At 36.7% G+C, this 19,838-nt stretch overlaps 1 protein-coding gene across 4 annotated transcripts in view; it reads left to right on the forward strand.

The window, feature by feature from the left end:
- LOC120432460 (uncharacterized) overlaps nt 1-19,838 on the forward strand; it is a 219,040-nt gene that overhangs the window by 21,758 nt on the left and 177,444 nt on the right. For 2 of the 4 annotated variants that reach the window (XM_039597677.2, XM_052708432.1), the window contains exon 2: nt 6,941-7,113. The exons of the other annotated variants lie outside the window; for them this stretch is intronic. The gene's annotated coding sequence lies outside the window, so the exon portion shown is untranslated. The remainder of the gene's footprint in view (nt 1-6,940; nt 7,114-19,838) is intronic. 4 annotated transcript variants of the gene reach the window in all.

Raw genomic sequence — 19,838 nt, forward strand, 5'->3', positions numbered from 1 at the left:
AGAAGATTTTTTCAGCACGAGTTGTACATTTATCCAACGAGGTTTACCGAGTTGGATAAATACGACGAGTGTTGAAAAAATCAAGTTTTGCAACGAGTTGCTTACAACATTTTTTGCAATTCCTAAAAACGCTTATTTAATGGAATTTTATGTCAAACATTCATGTGTTTAGTAAATTCATCGTTCAAAACAAAACAATATTGAAAAATGTTACTTTTCGATACTACTGCTGAAAAATTCAACTTTTCAGCACCCATTTCAGTGCTGAAAAGTAGAACTTTTTGCAATTCCGTCGTGAAACTACTTATTTTTCCTGTCATTCTTGAACGACGAAATAGCCTACTTTTCTGTACCAAAAATAGAAGAATCGAATAGCAACACTTTTCAAAATAAATGCTGAAAAGTTCTACTTTTCAGCACTCAAATGGGTGCTGAAAAGTTGAACTTTTCAGCACTTGTTTTGAAAAGTAACACTTTTCAACATTTTTTTGATTTAAACGATTTATTGACAAAATACATGAAAATTTTACATAAAATTTCACTCAGTGAGTGTTTTTTGGAATTGCAAAAAATGTTGTATGGAACTCGTTGCAAAACTTGATTTTTTCAGCACTCTTCGTATTTATCCAACTCGGTGAACCTCGTTGGATAAATGTACGACTCGTGCTGAAAAAATCCTCTTTTTGCAACTTGTTGCATAAACTACTATTAAAACACTTTTTTCATTTAAATGTGAAGACTATGGCTTGTTATTTAAATTTTTATATTTTTTTATTTTTTTGCCCTCCCCCCTTGACCTAGGCCTGGGCCGAGGGACAAAAACTGTTTTTAAATATTTGCATCGGCCTTATATAAAATTTTATCTTCAAAAACATTTATAAAAAAATACGTAACTTGAAAAAAATCAAAGGAATTTGGATTATTTAGAAATGTTTTTTGGCTAGAAAAGGTTAATTCAAATTGGAATTAAATGAACTAATGAAAATAAAAAAAGGTTAAACAAGCCAAGTAAACTTGTTTGTATGACAAAATGTGCTTATAATAATTTCCTGAACATGGGAAATAAAAAAAACGCACTAAAATTGAGTGGAAGTAGGTTGTAAAAAAAATCGAATTCAATTTCTTTTCTTCATATTTCGCCACCATGTTGAACAACCAGAAATTCCAACCACCACCGCCGCGTCCTTCCGCCGATCCAGGCGGTGCAAACTTTTAACAAAGATTTATGCCTGCTGGTGGCACCAGCCAGGAATTTCCCGGCGGTGGTTCCCCCTTCTGTATTCCTCCGAGGTACCTCACCACCATGGACCAGCTGGTTGGTTGGCCAGTGCGAAAGGTTAATGTTATGGCGCGGATTAGTCTTGGCGCGACAAGTTTTAAATGAGATTTTACGGGTAGAAATTTAATATTGGGTTGGAAAACTGGCCCCCTGAGCACAAACACTATTTAGTGTTTAAGGGGAGGTAATGAAGTTTCCAAAAGTTGTAGAGCATGGCGCTTAACTACATCGCAGGTGCTAAATTTTATATGCATTATTTATGTTGATGGGATGGTTGATTGAGCGCGCGTTCAGCTGATTTTCGTATAGTGAAGAGTGCTGTGTAAACGGCTGAATGCTTTTATTTGAATTTATGTTTGGTGCTCTATAAGTGGATCACTTTGGTACTTTAGTATAAGTTAGTGTTTATTATAAATAATCACTTTTATTTGTTTCAAATCTAGAGCAAATAGAACAACTTCTTGCAATTGCCTGAAAGAGATCTGCTTCATTGTTTCCCAAATCTAAACATTCTCGCACTCATACAATAGCAACACTCCCAAGAAATTTGATATCACTTGGTCAAATATTTACAGTTTGAAACCTCAACTCACAATCACAGAAAAAGAGAGAGGAGTTAAGCCCAGCACTTTAGGAAGGTGTGTCCTCCTGGCTGAAACCTCAAACCGCAAACTATATTTTCTGACACCACCTATCAGAACAGTCCCTCTGTCTGGATATCCTTCTTGATGACACCCTGGGCCACCAGGGGTGAATCCCTCGGTTTCTTTTCAACACCCTCGGCCCTGTCAGGACGAGTTGAATGTGAGTGAGGACTGGGAAATCGCCTCCCCCCCCCCCACAACACTACAATTTTATCACTCTTTTGTTGTGGTTAGGGCCGGCCTTTTTTTCGGGGGCTAATGGAGGCATGGGGTTTGCTGTGATAAATGACAGTCTACCGCTTCGCCCGGAAAATGTGTTGGCACCAAACTTGGAAAAACAGCTTAGAAAATTTGTTGATGTAGAAAAATCGTTTGCAAACGAAACAGAGGATATGACGTGTGGGTAGTGATGCGGGAAAAAGAATCGCTTGGAGAGAAAGTTTTCTTGGGAAGATCTGTGGGTTTTTTGAGGTGTAGATGCGGTTTTTTTTTTCATTTGACGAAATTCTGATGTGGCATTTCATGCTTCATTTACAAACTTAGGATAGCTTAATAAAATCATTTGTAGTGCTTTTCGATCTATGTAAGAAAAATTAATTTCAATCATTTAATTGGAATTGCAAAAGGAATTTCATTTTGCTTAAAAAAGTGCTTGCGTAAAATAATTGAGTTCAGGAAACTGACGAAGTCAGCATGTCTTAGTTGATTGATTTAAGAAACTCTTCTCTTAATATTTAAATTTTAATTGGCTCATTTTAAAATTCTAGAGTTTTATTTGAAAAAGTCCTAAAATCATTGGGAATCTTCTAAAAAATCTCTAAAATTAATTGTAAACTATTTAGAAAGCATTGTTCAACTAAAAAACATATATTTAAAAATTTTCTGATCCTGGTTCTGATAAATATTTTGCAATATAATGGTATAGAAAGGTAACTTCAATGGTCAAAATGAGTGTGAGGATCAATGGCTTAACCGCTTGTAAATAATGATGCAATTTCAAGAATATATAAAAAAATCTAATTTTATACGCTGTCTTTTAAATTTCAAAATATATCAAAAAATTATCACTCGTATTTTTTAAACACATTGTTATGTAAAATGAATCCATGCTCCACAATTATCAAATTGCTTTTAAATTTGCCTTTTTGGAAAAAATTGAGAGAATATGTTTAAGAAAATGATCATGCAGAAATTATGTATTTCATATAATATAACATTTCAAGGATAAGTCATACTGGTTTCAGCTAATGAATAAACAGATAACCATTGAATTCACCCTAAAAATCTAACTTCTCGTTGTTTTTACTTGAAACATAAAAACATGAACTCACACTCAAAATTTTAAAATATTTGGAGCTAATTTTTGAAATATGGTTGCACCTTGCATATGATACGAGGTTCTTTTTCAATGATTTTTTATTGTTTCATTTATGGGATGGTTTTAGTTACATGATATTCAGCTTAATAAATGACATAGCTGAAAAGAATTTTCAGAATGCAAAGTGGATTAAATTCAACGATAAATGTATTTGTTTCATATTTTACCCTCTTAAGCCTTTGGTAAATCCAGTGCTTCAAACTGTAATTTCTCGAATACTATTAAACAAATATTTCTTGCACAACCGTCTTTAAAAAATGTATGATCTCAATTCAATTTCATCCATTTTGGTCACGGTAAACAAAAACCTTTCACAAAAATCATAATTTTGGTTTTTTTTTCTTATTTTTAAATGATATGACAACAATTTCTGTTAAAAAACAATTACCAATGCTGATTAGTTAAATTTGAACAGTGGATTGAAATGAAATAAATCAAGTTAGGTTCACTCATTTGTTTTTGGTAAATTTTTAAAACATTAGTGCCAAAAATTAGGGAAATGTATACTTTCGCTTGAATTTAGGGAATTCCTCGGAAATTCCCGGAATCCCGAGAATACCCGGGATTTTTTTCCCGGGACGGGAAATTGGACGCTCGAATGAGAATATTTGACCAACAACGTCTAAAATGAAAATGTTTTTTATTGAAGAAATGGTTTTCATCATTAAGTATTTTGAAATTCAACTTTTTTTTTTTTAAATTACCTAAAAATACCTAGTTGATAACAACTGTGCACTTTAAAAACATAACTTAGGTATCAAAATTTGCATCATCTGTTTTGAGAATTTATTTCATTTTTGGTATTTTGAATCGTAAAAATGGCGAAAATGGTATCCCCTACACACCGCTCTTTTGGTTAAGCCATTTAAGGCTATGTTAAAAATCACCTTTATTTGTAGTCGTCAAAATACCATATCTTTAAACAACTAAATTAAACTTTACAATTTTCAATAACAAGCTGTGGGACCCAAAACTGGACCGAGTATAAATATATTACATGATATGAAGTTTTTGTCAAAATTATTGTACTTTTAGAATCGGCCGAAAACCGTATTCCTATTTTTTCTGAATATTTCTAAACAATACCTACAACTTTGCCTAAGACACCAAAGCGATTCGAAATTTATTCAAAAGATACTGATATACGAATATTTACGTATCATTTTTGTATAGAAAAGCTGCCAAAATTGTATGCAAAGAAAAAAAAAACATCGGTTTATGATGAATTTTCATCAAGTTTACTTATTCACATTTTTATGTAAAATTGCTAAATTTTCATCCTTCCAAAATTAAACTTTTTTTTCTGTGTGGCGCCTTTTACGCTGGTACATATTTTATTTAATGTAACAAAAACTTTAATAAATGTTACGTGTCGTGGTCATAGAGAATGCTCCTACTAAATTTGAGCAAAATAAAAATAAAATCCTTTTCCGGTTTTGCTGGAAAATTGCTTGTAAGGAAAAACTAATACCAAGTCGCTTCTTTAGGCACAGGAAATACATGAATAAATTTTCATCCAAATTGAAAAAAAAATACAAGTAATGTCGATTTGTGAAAACATAGAAAATACACAGCTTTGTGAAAATACACAGTGTTTCAGAAGTTGGGTGAATTTCACAAATATCAGGTGATTTTATTGGTTTTATGAATTTCTGTATGCAATCTGATTATCAGATTTAATTTAGAGATTTTCATCATGCAAGAGGTTTTATGTAGTCTAACCATGTGGATTTTTCAAAAAAATATTGACCACAAACTTATTTACTCTTACTTAACTCGTGCAGATAGATTCTGTCTGATTCAATTATTTTTATAGTTTAATAATTGAATAATTGATTGATATGGTAAGTAGAGGGTGACGATTCTCGAGATTTTCAATTTCCCGGGAATCGAGAGTTGTATTTTGCTATTTCCCGGGTATTCCCGGGACCCGGGAGTTTTTTTTTTAAACTATGCAATAGTGCCAATAATTTAACAGAAATGTAATAAATTTGTTCAATAACATGTTATGTTATAAACTAATTAAGTTACAATTAATTCAAACTTATTCAATGAAATGTCAATTTAAGTAGCCTCGTTTTATAGTTCACAGTTCTACATTTTGATATTTTTTTCTGAATTCTGAAGCTTTTTGCATGAACTTGTTATTAGATTTTCAAAAATTTTAAATTAGCTAATATATAATTTCCCAGTATCTCTATTTTTGCAATTTAATAAATAACGACTCAAAACAACAATTTAAAATTGTTTTTCCTTCTTGGGCCAACTGTAAATATTAAATGAAGAAATATTAACAGTTATCCGGAAAACCAGAATTTTAACAATTGGCGAACCTAAACATTACAAAGAGTTGCAGAGTTATTTTCCAAAATGTTATTTAATATTGAGGTTGATGCTAAACCCAACACTACTATTGACATCAAAAAGAAAATTACCTTGATACAGCGGAATTAACTTACTTAGAATAAAAAAAAACAAATTATAAGGTTTGCTATACTCCAGAGATGATATAGAAAATGAACTTATTTAAAAAAATGCTTTTCCTTCTTAGAAACAATATTTATAAAAAAACTTGATTTTTTCATTTCTGGGGTGTACTTGCAAAGTATGCTTCAATAAAACTTTTGTTTACACTCAATTATAGTTACTGGAATTTTTTGACAAGTTAAAATTTACACTTTCTAAATAAGAAGATTATAAAAGCATTGTTTTATTCGAACTTAAATATCGATTAGTGAACACTCAATGTTCTGGACAGTTTCGATTTTTTTCATATGGTTTTTTGATTAGTTTATATAATTTGGCTTTCATATTTATAAGAATAAAGTTTCCCGGGAGTCTCGACCAAATTTCCCGGGAATCGAGAGGTCCAAAAATGATCGATTTCCCGGGAATTCCCGCTCGTCACCCTCTAATGGTAAGGTATTCATTCGGATAAGTTTTAATTCAAATAAACACTCCAAAAATTCGCTCTGCCAATTCAGCAATTCGCTCGATAACTGTTTTTTGATACCCAATCAAAATGTATCACCCAACACACATCGCTGACCAAATTTCCTTCCCCTCCTCCTCTCGCACGTACTCTTTCCCCCCCTTTATCAGTTGGCGCCATTTTCACCACCACTATTTAGGGTATAATTTTGATTACCCTGCCAGTTTGCCGGCACCCAAAGTGGGGCGCGTGCCTCTCTCTCACTGGTGGTCATCTCACCACACATTTTATCCTCACTTTTTTTTTTCTGTGTGTTGCTTTCCTGTTTAAATTTCAGCTTCAGTTCGACCGATTCGATGAAATTGGATGTGGAAGAGAAAATCGAAGAAAATCTATCGGGTGGATTGTGATCGAAAAACGGTTCGACTTTTGGGGGGTGAGGAAGAGGAGGACAATTTTCCTATCAATTCCAGTCCAAGTCCAATTGAGTGTCGAGATGAGTTGGTTAGATATCCAGGCGGAGAGAATGTTGATAGAGTAGTTTCAAACTGATGAGTACTGAGCTTATTGCTGAGGGATTTGGGAGGGGATTGATGAGATAAGTTTTTTTTTTCGTTTTAAATATTGGCAGAGGCTATTTATAAAGATTTGGAGAGTTATTACAGTGTTGCCAGTAGTAACGAGTTGTTTTCTCTATCTATTTTCAGGTAACCTCAACCTTGGATCTTACAACTTTACACACGTCCGACCATGTGCTTAATTTGAGGCTAATCGATAGCACACTTTCCACGAGGAATACCAACTCTCTAGCCACCATGTGATGCAATGCGAAAACAGAGATTTCCCCAATCGCGTCCCCATTTGATCATCCCAGTCCAAGGTAATCTCCCGCGGGGTCCGTCCACCTTCACCGTTTTCGTCGTCGTCACCGTGGCCTATAAAACGCACCGACGTCGGCTTGAGAAGAACGTGAGCAGCCGGCTTCGAAAATAAATGGCTTCAATTCGCCTTGCATTAGAGTTGCTTTTGTGGTTTTATATTTTCATACAGAAGTATACAGGGTTGCAGCAACAACCTTTAAGCCGCCGCCGTGTGGAAACTGCACCGCCGGGGCTGACAGCTATGGCCGGCACACACACGTGGCGGTGGCGGTGTTTGAGAAATTCTTCAAATTTTTCGGCATTAGCGCAATTGAAGCGGTAAAAAGGGTCTTAACTCGTATGAAGTTGTACCTTGCGAGCGGTGGGAATTGGATTTGGGGCACAATAACGAGGGGTCGTCCATAAATCACGTGGTGGTGGTAGTTTTGGCAAGGGTCAAAAAATTTCCATGATTTCGTGGAATTCGTGATACCTGTAACAAAAGTCTTCAAATCGAATCTTGAGAATGATTGGAAAAGACATTTATATTTCCGGATTCAGTAGTTGAAAAATCGGTAAACGGAAAATTGGTGTATCATCATCTGTCAAATTGCACTGTTTTTTTACCGAAAATTAGGTGTAAGATGCACAACAATAATCTTTAGTATTTAGTATTGATTTTTTGTTAAATTATACTGAAATTAGTAACAAATCTTTGTTTATAAAATTTGTCATTTTTGTAAATTTGCGCAAAGTTTCATATTTTCTGAGAAAAAGCCAAAATAGTTTTCATATTAAAAACATTTCACCAGATAAACATCAGTTTAAATAAGGGGTGCCCAACCTGTTGGCCCTTCGGGCCTGACCTGATTTTTTTGAAGCAGTGGCGAAAGTAAAAAAGTAAACACATTTTTTTTCAATTTTTATTTAAGGTTGGGTTTTTTTAAAGTAAATAAATATAAAAACTACTGTTGCAAATAAGATTCATATATCTTGATTTTATGAATGAAAAACAAAGATAACTTTCAAAAATGTGTTCATTTGACTTATTTTTATTTTTGTTTGCTTAAAATTGTGTAGTTTTTGTTTATGTCGATTGCAATTAAATAACTTGTTATATTTTTTTTCGCCGGGAACCGTGGTGTAGGGGTAAGCGTGATTGCCTCTCACCCAGTCGGCCTGGGTTCGATCCCAGACGGTCCCGGTGGCATTTTTCGAGTCGGAACACGCCTTCCGTCGGACGGGAAGTAAATATTGGCCCCGGACTAACCTAAAGGTGAGGTCGCTAGCTCAGTCCAGGTGTAGGAGTCGTCTCCCTGGGTCCTGCCTCGGTGGAGTCGCTGGTAGGCGGTTGGACTAACAATCCAAAGGTCGTCAGTTCGAATCCCGGGGTGGATGGAAGCTAAGGTGTAAAAAGAGGTTTGCAATTGCCTCAACAATCAAGCCTTCAAACACCTAGTTTCGAGTAGGAATCTCGCAATCGAGAACGCCAAGGCAATGCTGTAGAGCGAATAATTGTGATTTGATTTGATTTTTTTTTATAAAAATAAAACAAAATTTCTATGGTCGTTTTAGTTTTTAAAAGTTTAATTACCTCAACACTACAATATAAAAAAATCAGTAAGACATGATAACATTTATTCAAACAAAATTTGGATTCGAATATCCTTTACATTTTTTGTGTGTAAAATTTAAAAAAAGTGTTAAAAAATATATATTAAATCATTTTCAATTCGTTATTCTTCGAAATTCAAAGTTTATGGAAAAATATATTTGTTGTTCCCTTATTTCTTGACTCATTTTGAGACATTTTTTATTTTTTTAAAATATTTGCAAATCAATTTTCAGTATGAATAATTTCTTTTTTGAAGACTTTAAAAAAACCTTATCACTTAAAAAGTTTTTTTTTGGAAAAATACATTAGTTTTTGATTACTTTTTTATTTAAAAAAATATAGAAAATGGAACAAACTTCAATTTGAATTAAACACAGTTAAAACTGAATAAAATTTAACTATAATGTAGTTTTGACCAATAAAAAAAACTAAATGGATAATTTCGTTTTCTTGCACAGTTTTTTTCAGTTTAAAAATATCAATTTAGAAATTATAAGAATTAAATTCGGTGCAGTGCGTGGCCGAATGGTTACGCTGTCCGCTTTGTAAGCGGATGATTCTGGGTTCGATTCCCATCTGCTCCAACCTTCCATCGGATGAGGAAGTAAAATGTCGGTCCCGGCCTTGGTTGTTAGGCCGTTAAGTCATTCCAGGTGTAGGAGTCGTCTCCATGCCATAAGTACAAACAACACACCAAACCAAGCCTACTCCCGTGGAATCGCTGGCGGCGGTTGGACTCGCAATCCAAAGGTCGTCAGTTCAAACACTGGGGTGGAAGGTTCCTTGGAGTAAAAAGAGGTTTGGGTGCTCTCCCCATTCAAGCCTGCGGACTCCTAGGTTCGAGCAGAAACTTGCAATAGAGACCACAAAAGGTCCGGGGGTTGTTAATGTGGATGGTTTGATTTTTTGATTTTGAAGAATTAAATTCAAATATGAAGAATGTTGTTATAATATATTAAAATTTGATCTCAAGCTAATTTATTTAATTCAGACAATAAAAAACGATGAAACGGCTTCACGGACCGGACGTTAGGCAGGCCTGGTTTAAAGTAAAAAAAATGATTAAAGTTGCTTGAAATTTTGTCGATTTTTCCGTTTACGTTGGGCGCGACTGTCAACGGCCAAATTTTGGCAGCTAATGTCACATTTAAAAAATACATATCAAACATCTTTTAGGATAAGAATTTCCTTTTTTTCGTGTTGGCCAATTAGAATCAGATATTGTTATTATTCAACAAAAATAGTGCAAATTTCCAATGAATCTAATAAATATTTACATAATTCATTAAAAAAACAAAACAAACATCTTTAAGGATAACAATTTTCTTTTTTTCGTGTTCCTTAATTAGAATTAGATATTGTTATTATTAAACAAAAATAATGAATATTTCAAATGAATCTAATGTAAATTAAAATAATTAATTATGATAGCTTGTAGACTACAAGTTGTAGTACATTATAAATCATGCAAATTTACAGGATTTGTTATGTAGGTTTATATGTTTGGCCACATAAATAGCTAAGATGTCAACAATAACCGATAACAACTGAAATAGTGAGATATTCAATAATAATAATATAATAATTTTCAACCAACCCAAAAACTTAAGATAATCGAATCTTCGGATAATCGATTCTGGACTATACCTGCATATTTGCCAATATTTTTACTGCAAATTTGGTTCATTGAAAAAATATTAACAAGAAAAAATGTCGCGTAGTTTATGGACGATCCCATCCAGCTAAACCGGTTCAAAATGGATCGTTACGAGAGGGGTACCGGAATCTAAGCTGCACACCGTAAGATCATGATCGCACCCAGAGACAGGCAGAAAATCAATGGTCCCGAAAGACCCAACGTTGTAATTCGAACGGATTTATCACTGTAATTTTATCTGCCCGGTTCCAGCTTTTCGAAATGACGGGGAACGCCATTTGGGATTGGCATTAGGGCAGTTCCGAAGAGTAATGAGACCAATGGCATTTCGAAACTAACGAGTTTCGAGTAACAAATTACGTATTCCTTCAGTATCAGCTGCATTATTCATGCCTACAAGTTTAATGGAGACTTTCCACCCAGCACAAGCTCCTTTGCATTTGCATTGCAGCAAGCTTTCGCACACAACAATAGTTGATGACCTTGAGAAAGCTCTCTTGGCTGTTCGCGTGTCATGAATTACAAAGTGTGAGAGATGTTTCCCCTCAAAGTTTGTGAATAGTTCACGCACTTTCGTCTCAATGAATCTCACCCCAAAAAGGAGGTTGCGTGACCCCAGCTGTGGCCATTGACGCGAACGTCCCAAAAAGCGCCGTCACGAGGTGAAGACCTTCAAAGTCGTTAAAGTCGTCGCACGCAAACAACGCTAAAACACGGTGTTAATTAATACCAAAACCGTCTATAGAGCAACGCCACCACTACACTAAAACCAACCCAGGCCGTTTATCCAACTAATCAAATAGTATCCCATTTCACTCGGAAAAAACACGCCCGCTGCACACTTTTTCGAAATACCGTTAAATTTCATTAGGGATTTTCCCACCGTGCTTCCGGCAACCGACTCTTTTTTCGTTGTTTGCTTCATTCATCAGTCACGAATCACGTCGTCGTCGTCATTCGGGATTGCCCTTTTGTTTTTGTTTATCCGACACAGTTTGACACAACGTCGATGGTCCCGGTTTTTCTCTATATTGTGTCACGTGTGACGTAATGACCCTTTCGAGAAACAAAACAACACAAAAAACATCGTTCGTGATGGCAACACTGCCACTACCGAAAATGTTTCCTTAATTAAGCAAATCTTCCGCTCGTGAATCGCACATGAGTCGGCGAAAAGTGAGCTCTTAAGCTTATCTGAGGAAGAGGAAGCAACGCAAAAAATCACACACCGTCAATGACATTTTGGTTATGATGACGATGGGAATTGACACCTTCCTTGCGTGAACGTGTGTTGTTGTTGTTGGATCATGCGTCGTTCGTTGGAGTGCGAAAAAAAAAACTGATTACGACGCCGGTTGACGATTTAGTGGTGTTGTTGGCAGTGACGCGTCGCGACTTTTACTTTCACTGGGAGTGCGCGGGATTTTCTTTCTCCTTGCCACTCTTTTGGGTATTACTGCATAAGGTAGATAGTATTTTAGGGGAGATCGGGAATGTCATTTAAAGGAAAGATTTTAATAACATCATATTAACAAATGGGAAATTCATGCCATGCGAACCAAAAGTTAAGTTAAGTTATAAAATTCAAACAATTTAATATATAGTTCAAGTTAGGATAATCCAGATTTCAAATAATCGATTCGTCTATGTATTAGTGTAACCTGAAAATGTCCCATAATTCAATCCAATCAATAAAAGGGCGAAAGTATTTTAAGAGCGAGTCCACGAACAAGACATACCCCTTTGTATGGGACGTCGTTTGGATCTCACCAATCTGCCTGAAATTTTCAGGGGTTGTGTGCATATAAAACTAGCATCTGGCCAAAATATGAGCACTCTAGGTCAACGGGAAGTGGGGCAAATCGGGACACAATGTTTGGTGGTTCAAAAACGTCAAAAATCTTAGAAAAGCTATAACTAAGGCAAAATTCAATTTAATTTAAAAATTCAAAATGCATCTGAAAGGGCTTAAAAATGCAACGAAATGCAGGAAGAAGCATCCCAATTAGTTAAATCTAAAGGGTGTTATTGGCATTTTAGTGAAAAAATAGCATAATTTTCAAACTCAAATAAAAAAATGTTCCATCCAGATATCAACTCGCTTCGACCTGCAGCTTGTAGGGGACATCTGAGACTACCATCTGAGACTGAGAACGCTTTAGGTAAGGCAGTTTAACGTATTAAATAAACACTTTTTCTTTAAGTGATTTTTTTGGTTGAATATTTTTGCTCGGGGGACCCCTTAGATCAAATTTTCCGGTGATAATTTCATGAGACAATATCACGATAGAAACATGAACAAAAATATTTATTTTCATCCATTTTAACCCTTTAAAAAATAAAAGTGAAAAAAAAATAGAATTTGCCTTTTTTCTGGTGTCATCTAGTATCCTTGGAAACGAACTTGATTTTCAATAAATGTGAATCGAAGATCTTTTTTACTTTCATTTTTTAAATGGTTTAAATTGATGAAAATAACAATTTTTATGCATGTTTCTTATGTGAAATTGTCTCACAATATGATAAAATAATCACCAGAAAATGGGTCCTCCGAGCAAAAATTTACAACCCAAAAATTCACTAAAAGTAAAAGTGTTTATTTAATATGTTAAACAGCCTTATCCAAAGCGTTCTCAGTCTCAGATGGTAGTCCCAGATGTCCCCTACAAGCTGCAGGTCCAAGCGAGTTGATATCTGGATAGAACATTTATTATTTGAGTTTGAAAATTATGCTTCAGATTCCATTAATTGGGATGCTTTTTCCTGCATTTTGTTGCAGGGAGCAGCTGTGGCTGAATGGTTACAGTGTTTGCTTTGTAAGCGAATGGTTCTGGGTTCGGTTCCCATCTGCTCCCATCGAGAAAGTTAAGGACATAGAAATACTTGAAATGCTGAATATAAACGAAAAATCAAAGTCGCCGAAGGCGGGGTTCGAACCCCCGTCCTTTGGATTGGTAAGCAAAAATGCTAACCACTAGGCCATGGCGACTTGGTGAGCATAGACTGGAATTAGGAATACTGTTACAACCAACCCGCAACGCCTTTCGAGGTGTATCCTAGGGTTCTACCTCTTCTACTAACATTGAGTCCAAAACCTCCCTACAAACATCTATACCACTAAGGTGACGTAGGGGTCCTTGCGCACTTTAGATAGGTGTTTACTAACGATCCTTCATATCCCTGAGGATAGCTTGGACCCGGCCTGGACCCCCTTATGCCCTGGGCTGTATTACACACTCACCAAAAGATGAAGACATGGTATCTCCCGTGTTGGATTATTGTTCCGGATGAGGGTCTAACACAACCAGACCAAACAGAGGGATAAGCGTTGTGGAGCCTTCCGGTGGTGGGGCGTCCTCCAAATGCTAATGCTAATGCTAATGCTAATGCTTTTTCCTGCATTTTGTTGCATTTTTAAGCCCTTTCAGATGCATTTTGAATTTTTAAATTAAATTGAATTTTGCCTAAGATATAGCCTTTTTAAGATTTTTGACGTTTTTGAACCACCAAACTTTGTGTCCCGATTTGCCCCACTTCCCGTTGACCTATAGTGCTCATATTTTGGCCAGCTAAAAAAAAATACATCATTAACGGAAACTGTTTTTTTGAAAAGTGCTCTAAATGTCAAAATTTTTGGAACCCGAATACGGGAATATATTCTCCACAATTTTACCTAAAGTCTCCATATTGGCCACTGTCCTAAGTCCAATCCTTGTGAAAATACAGCGGTTTTAAAATTAAAAATGTTAAAAAAATGGTTTTTCGATGGTTTTTAAAAATTTCTATATGACAGATTTCAGACTCGTGAATATTTTTATCGGAAAGCTCGTCCAATTTTCCATAAGATTTTCTTTGACCACATTTCAATTGGAAGTATGGGCTCACAGATATAAGCTATTTGCATTACTCATAACTGAAAACTGAATATTTAAAATATATGCAATATAACTAAATTTTCCAGAATGTGCTAGCTTCCTAACAAAAATATATTAAAAATTAAAAAGAAAATCGTTGCTTTTTGGAAAAGTGTCAATCGATGGGCCTTTTCATGATTTAAGTTTTTGAAAGATATTTTTCTCAAATAAAAAAAATACAAAAAATATTTCCGGGTTTTGGGAAAAATTGCTCTTTGCTTTCATTTAAAATTAAAATCTTATTTTATCATCGTCATATGGCCGCCTTCTGGGATGTAGCTGTAACATACGAAAATGACCAAGGAGCATGTGTGCAAAAAAACAAGTTATTTTTTTTAGTTTTTAATTTCATGATCAAATGTTAGTTTTAATTTGAAAGTACTGACAATATTTTCATCCTTGTGCCAAGAAAATTTCACAATTATTTATTTTTTTACATTGAAAATCATACGTATATTTGTGAAGTTATCGTCACTTAAAAATTCAACGTTATTTAGGGTGTGACAAGCGCGATTGCCTCTCACCCAGTCGGCCTGGGTTCGATCCCAGACGATCCCGGTGGCATTTTTCGAGACGAGATTTGTCTGATCACGCCTTCCGTCGGACGGGAAGTAAATGTTGGCCCCTGACTAACCTAAAAAGGTTAGGTCGTTAGCTCAGTCTAGGTGTAGGAGTCCCTGGGTCCTGCCTCGGTGGAGTCGCTGGTAGGCAGTTGGACTAACAATCCAAAAGTCGTCAGTTCGAATCCCGAGGTGGATGGAAGCTGAGGTGTAAAAAGAGGCTTGCAATTGCCTCAACAATCAAGCCTTCGAACACCTAGTTTCGAGTAGGAATCTCGCAATCGAGAACGCCAAGGTAATGCTGTAGAGCGAATAATTTGCTTTTGATTTTTTTTAGGGTGTGACACATTTTAAAAAATAATATTGGAGGTTGAATTTAGGTGGTGACACATTTAAAAAAATAATGTTGGAGGTTGAATTTTTGGTCGATAGAATATTACCTCTTTATTGAGTAATTTTGTCTAAAATAATGTGTAAAAATGTGAAATTTAACAGAAACTGATGAATATTTTACAATTTTCTGATGTAAAATAACAGATTTTAGGTGTCACAATTCCCAGATATAATGTTACCATTATTTACCATTATTTCGGAGGTTGGCCCAATCTTCAATATCTTTGAAGCAAAGTCTTAGGAAATTTTCTGAAACCTCCATGTGTTAAGTAAATTCACCGTTGAAAACAAAACAATATTGAAAAATGTTACTTTTCGATACAAGTGTTGAAAAGTTCAACTTCTCAGCATCCGTTTCAGTGCTGAAAAGTAGGACAAATCTGTTATTTTTGGTAGAGAAAAGTAGGCCGTTTCGTTTCCCCAGAGGAACAGGAAAAGTTGACAGTTTCACAGCGGAATTGCAAAATAGTAGTTCATGTAACAAGTTGCAAAAAGAGGATTTTTTCAGCACGAGTCGTACATTTATCCTACAAGGTTCACCGAATGAATAAATACGACGAGTGCTGAAAAAAAAAGTTTTGCAACGCGTTCCATACACATTTTTTTACAATTCCGAAGAACACCCATTGAGTGAAATTTTAAGTCAAATTTTCATGTATTTTGTCAATAAATCGTTTGAATAAAAAAATGTTGAAAAGTGTTACTTTTCGAAACAAGTGCTTCAGCACTGAAAAGTAGAACTTTTCAGCATTTATTTTGAAAAGTGTTGCTACTCAATTGTGTTATTTTTGGTACAGAAGTACAGTCGGCTATTTCGTCGTTCAAGAATGACAGAAAAAGTAAGTAGTTTCACGACGGAATTGCAAAAATGTATTTTCGATATTTTTGGTTCATTGAAATTATCATTAGATTATAACCGGCTCCGTGGCTTAATGGTTACGGCTTCTGTCTTACAAGCAGAAGGTTCAGGGATCAAATCCCGGTCGGTACCTTTGAAATTTGGAATCATGAATTTGAACTTTGAATATGAACAAAAACGAAAATAAATCAGGTGGGATTCGAACTCACACCTTTGGATTGGTGGTCTGGGACGCTAAGCAATCGGCCATCAGAAGGTTTACACTCAAGCATTGAATTGATCCGTAGTGTTGAAACATGTTATCTCTATCCTCTCATATTAAATACGCGCTGATCCCTGATTTGCCTGAGGGGATTGGAAGTCTAAATATAGATCGAGTTTCCTTCAGATGCTTGCTTCTATGTTTAGGCGGGGCCGAACAATGCCCAGCGACCTCGGAATTGGACCGCAAGGAGCTCTGTCATTCTGAAACGGGTCGTTGGAAGCAGCGCGAGGGCTATCACCACCTAATACCCGGGACTGAGATAAGTTGTATCAGCATTCGGCATATACAAAGTCTGATACAAACTATACTTTCCCATAATTTCGCTACCGGTTAGCGGGTATTGGATTGGACCACACACACACACATTGAAATTATCATTAGATTATTATTTGCGGTACAAGATTTTGGGTGGGTCTCGTGGCGCAGGGGTAGCGGCTTCGGCTGCCGATCCCGATGATGCTATGAGACGCGGGTTCGATTCCCGCCTTATCCACTGAGCTTCTATCGGATGGTGAAGTAAAACGTCGGTCCCGGTTTCTCCTGTCTCGTCAGAGGCGCTGGAGCAGAAATCCCACGTTAGAGGAAGGCCATGCCCCGGGGGGCGTAGTGCCAATAGTTTCGTTTTTTTCGATTTTGTATGTGATTTGTAATTTTTTTAACATGCACTGAATGTAATTGTTTTCTACTTTATCATGTTTTTTTTTATCATAATATGGAAAAAATCACAGGTGAAGAAATTAAATGATTGTAGAATCAACTTACTTAGATTTTTGTTGGTGATATATCAGAACATCCATTTCAGTCCAAGATCCCCTACAACTCCCCTGGAATCATTGCAGCATCTGAACCAGTTCTCCGAGCTCGCGCAATCCTTCGCGTGTTACGTGCCAGGTAGACAGCCTCGAATCGGCGTGCTCTGTGGATCAAGTTCATGTCCATTTCGATCCGCGAGACGTTGCAAAACCGCTTGCACAGGAAGAAAGTCATATGTTTTAGCTGTCCAAGCAGTGAATGTGACCAGACTGATTAATAGTTTCTGTCTGTCTCTCAGATTGTCTCCCGACTTTGATTGGCATATCCTGATTCGGGCTGAGTGTTACCTTGATTTATGTCACCGGTTACGCAAGAGACTTTTTCTCTCGCAGGAGTTTGCAAATCTTCGCTAGAAACCCCTAAAATCACGACGATTCATTACCATATCGCTGCGCGGCCCTTAATCGCTCGTCCCGCAATCAACGTGTAATTAAATTAACCGGATAATTGTTTCGTAATCTGTGCGCGATCCACTCGGCAAACCGTGAAGTGAAGCCATTACCTCAATCACACGCCACAACTACTGAGCCCATCGTGTAGGAGGCGGCACGGACTCTACATTGTCGGTATGTACCGAATTGAAAAAAATGCAACCAACCAACTTGAGCGCAACAAAAAGAAGAAGAGGCGCTCACACTCCATAAGAGATGCACTTCTCGACAGTCTCACAAGCCACAAACCATTCATCACTTATTTATCCCCGCTGAGAAGCGCTGCCGAGCTGGCAGAGCGCCATTGTTAATTAGATAATTAATCTTAATTCGTATGCATAACATCGGCTGGTGGTAAACCCTTGCCTTGTATGCAGATTGTCTGGCGCAGCTCCGTAATGGATCATCATCGCTTCATTGGTTCGTAGAGAGGCGATTTAATCAACGGTTCTAGATGGTTCAATCAATAGTGTGAAGATTGCAGGGATCATGACTATGATCAGTTGTTTTAGATATTGATCGTATAGAGATTCCTGAACTCGATCAATATCGTAGATGTTGCATCTATGAGTTATACTTTATTTTACAGAATCCTTGTAGAGGTCCTTGCTAAGCTTTGGAAGGCTGAGGGCATTGTACTTTTGACTCACAAGTACATTGTAGACGTTTTTCCTTACGAAGTAGTACAGGTACAATTTCAATGACTAATGGGATGTCCTCGCAGTTCCAAACTATAGCAGGAACCACCACGAAGATTCACCAAACCCAACCATAGTCCGCACTATCTCCGTCTTCAATATTGAACGAGTTCAGCAAGGTTACCTGAACCCAGCCAGCGCTAAAACTTCCCCCCATTTGCGTACGCGCCTCACCATGATTATGTTATTATTAATGCTACAACCCGAGCTATGCGCGCAGCCACATAATTAGCATGCAATGAAACCGAGACCTGTTGCGCGCGGCTCGTTTTTCACACGGCAACAAATTCTTGGCGGTTCAACAGCGCCGGAGTTGGTGGCCTGATGCACTCGTGATGCACCGACGCGTTGTTTTTTTTTGCAAGTCTGAAGTAGAACACCACGATGCAATGTAATCCCGTTGAGGAATCGAGCTTGAAGAGCTTTTCTAGAGAGCTGGTTGAGATGTGCCAAGGGTTAGGCTGTTGTTGTTGTTGTTGCTAAGGTACAACCGGGATGAGCAGTTTCGAGTGAAGCTCACGCTCTCTGAAGAGTGCGCCTCCTCTTGTGATGATGTATGATGAGCTCAAAGGATTACATCTGTAGTCGAGTGCTGCGGCATTGTGTGGGCGAATGTTGGAGAGTGGCCTGTTTTATGCTGCTGGTGGAAAGTTTTTCTTTGTGAAAGGTACTTCCACAATGTTTCATTAGACAGTGTGTGTGGCTTATGGTTAATGGGAGCTTTTGTGGTCATGGTTGTTAGACGTCAGACTTATCTAGTCTAACTTGATACAACTGAAGGTGAAGCAGGTTAAGAACTAGAAGGTTTCAAATCCTTCCCTTAAAGATAAAAATTGATTTTTATGGATTATTTTGTTTTTGAAACAATATTAAGGGGAAACGGTACACTTACCACTTTTTAAAATCAGGTCGTCCACCTTTTTTTCAATTGATATTGAGCTGTAACCAGTTTGGTTATCATTGCTGTGCAATAAAACAAGGTTAAAACATCGTATCGCAAGAATAACATTGAAAACTGTGAATTGAAAAAAAAATGCTAAGTATCCCGGTTCCCCTTAATCGTGTTCACAAGGAAAACCTTAAAAATCGACCTAAATCTTTACAGGATCGATTCAAGGTGCTTTGCGATGTTCTGTAAATTTGTTCTCCAGATAAAAATCTTTACGAATCGCTAGAACGAGATCATTTTATTTGGTTTTGTGAGTGGCTCAATCTACTGGGTATTTTGTTCAAATTCCTGGAATGTTCAGGGCATAGACAATTCGAAGAACTTCCTCCGGAATGGCCTCGTTTAACATCATGCTATTGTACAAATCGTAAGGACGATGCTTCCCAAAAGCTAACGGCCGAACATCACGCCAACCATAAAGTCTCATCTCGTAATGGAACCGTCGTCGAATCGCCCTAATGATAGCTTCTTTTTAATAAAACTCATATTCCTAATGGCCAGCTCCTCCGTGGCGTGGCCACCAAATCGTAAATAAGCCCTCACCTCCTCCTTCTCCGTAGAAGTGCTCGTTGCATGTCCATTTAAACCTGC

This window comes from Culex pipiens, chromosome 2 (assembly GCF_016801865.2).
Source record: "Culex pipiens pallens isolate TS chromosome 2, TS_CPP_V2, whole genome shotgun sequence".
Classification (NCBI taxonomy): Eukaryota; Metazoa; Arthropoda; class Insecta; order Diptera; family Culicidae; genus Culex; species Culex pipiens.